Source organism: Petromyzon marinus, unplaced genomic scaffold, assembly GCF_048934315.1.
Source record: "Petromyzon marinus isolate PM22_M1 ecotype Great Lakes invasive population unplaced genomic scaffold, UKy_Petmar_22M1.pri1.0 PM_G_Scaffold_315, whole genome shotgun sequence".
In the NCBI taxonomy this organism is placed as follows: Eukaryota; Metazoa; Chordata; class Hyperoartia; order Petromyzontiformes; family Petromyzontidae; genus Petromyzon; species Petromyzon marinus.
In genome coordinates, this window is record NW_027422890.1 from 50,001 (window position 1) to 52,500 (window position 2,500).

The window sequence follows — 2,500 nt, forward strand, 5'->3', positions numbered from 1 at the left end:
CTGCTTCCTGTCAGAGAGGAAGTCTGTGATCCACCTGCAGGTGGAGTAGGGCACGTTCAGCTGGAAGAGCTTGTCCTGAAGCAGGGCAGGGATGATGGTGTTGAAGGCAGAGCTGAAGTCCACAAACAGGATCCTGGCGTAGGATGCTGGGGCGTCCACATGCTGTAGGGTGAAGTGGAGGGCCATGTTAACTGCGTCGTCCACAGACCTGTTGGCTCTGTAGGCAAACTGAAGGGGGTCCAGGAGAGGGTCTGTGATGGCTTTGAGGTGTGCCAGGAGCAGGCGCTCAAAAGACTTCATTACCACAGATGTAAGGGCGACCGGTCTGTAATCATTTAGTCCTGTTGGCCTTAGCTTTTTGGGCACAGCGATGATGGTGGAGGACTTGAGACAGGCTGGTACATGGCATGTCTCCAGGGAGGTGTTAAAGATGTTGGTGAACACCGGAGACAGCTGGCCAGCGCAGTGCCTGAGGGTGGCTGGAGAGACAGAGTCCGGCCCGGCTGCTTTGCGTGGATTCTGCCTCTTGAAAAGCCCATTAACTTCTCCCTCCTGAAAGGAGAGAGTCGTTTCTGTAGTATGGGTGGGGGATGGGGCCTCTTGGGTGGGAAGGGGTGGTTCAGGACAGTCCAATTGTCTTTCAAATCTACGGTAGAACTCGTTCAGGTCGTTGGCTAGGCGGGAGTCGTTAGTGGTGTGGGGCGCTCTGGGTTTGTAGTTGGTGATGTGCCTGAGCCCTTTGGCAGACAGAAGCAGCGTCGTTAGTAGAGAACTGGTGTTTTAGTGTCTCTGAGTACAGTCGTTTAGCCTCTCTCACCGCTTTGCTAAACCTGTTCTTCGACTCCTTGAATCTGTCTCTATCCCCACTCCTAAACGCTTCCTCCTTCTCCAACCTCAACCTTTTGAGCTTTGCTGAGAACCAGGGCTTGTTGTTGTTAAAGTTCACCCTGGTACGTGTTGGGATACAGCAGTCCTCACAGAAGCTGATGTACACAGCCTCTGTGAGTTCATCCAGACTATTGGTAGCAGTCGTGAACATATCCCAGTCAGTACAGTCTAAGCACGCCCGCAAATCTTCCACAGCCTCACTGGTCCACTGTTTAGATGTCCTCACAGCAGGTTTACAGAGTTTTAGTTGCTGCCTGTATGCACGAATCAGGTGGACCAAGGGAGTTCTGTGCGAGCCGAACAGCCCCGTGACCCACAAGAGAAACATCCCCGCCAAATTCGAGCGTTTGACGGGGTCTATCCGTGAAAAAATATTCACGTTTTTGAGTGCACATGCATTTCTGCTGCAAATGCCTCTGGAAGTTTCATGCCGTTCGTATGCCAATTGTGGCAACACGAAAATGACCCGTTTTCCCATTCCGAGGGATTTCTGTGCGACCCTAACAGCCCCGTGAGCCACAAGAGACACATCCCCGCCAATTTCTAGCGTTTCACGGGGTCTATCCGTGAAAAATATAGACGTTTTTGAGTGCACATGCATTTCTGCTGCAGATGCCTCTGGAAGTTTCATGCCGTTCGTACGCAATGTGGCAACACGAAAATGACCCCTTTTCCCATTCCGAGGGATTTCTGTGCGACCCTAACTAACAGCGCCCGTGAGCCACAAGAGAGACATCCCCGCCAATTTATAGCGTTTCACGGGGTCTATCCGTGAAAAATATAGACGTTTTTGAGTGCACATGCATTCCTGCTGCAAATGCCTCTGGAAGTTTCATGCCGTTCCTATGCAATGTGGCCACACAAAAATGACCCGTTTTCCCATTCCGAGGCATTTCTGTGCGACCCTAACAGCCCCGTGAGCCACAAGAGAGACATCCCCGCCAACTTCTAGCGTTTGACGGGGTCTATGCGTGAAAAATATTAAAATTTTTGAGTGCACGTGCCTTTCTGCTGCAAATGCCTCTGGAAGTTTCATGGCGTTCCTATGCAATGTGGCAACACGAAAATGACCCCTTTTCCCATTCCGAGGGAGTTCTGTGCCACCCTAACAGCCCCGTGAGCCACAAGAGACACATCCCCGCCAATTTCTAGCGTTTCACGGGGTCTATCCGTGAAACATATAGAAGTTTTTGAGTGCACATGCATTCCTGCTGCAAATGCCTCTGGAAGTTTCATGCGGTTCGTACGCAATGTGGCAACACGAAAATGACCCGTTTTCCCATTCCCAGGGATTTCTGTGCGACCCGAACAGCCCCGTGAGCCACAAGAGACACATCCCCGCCAATTTCTAGCGTTTCACGGGGTCTATCCGTGAAAAATATCAATTTTTTTTTGACTGCACATGCATTTCTGCTGCAAATGCCTCTGGAAGTTGCATGCGATTCGCATGCAATGTGGCGACACGAAAATGACCCGTTTTCCCATTCCGAGGGATTTCTGTGCCACCCTAACAGCCCCGTGAGCCACAAGAGAGACATCCCCGCCAATTTCTAGCGTATCACGGGGTCTATCCGTGAGAAATATTCACTTTTTTGAGTGCACATGCATTCCT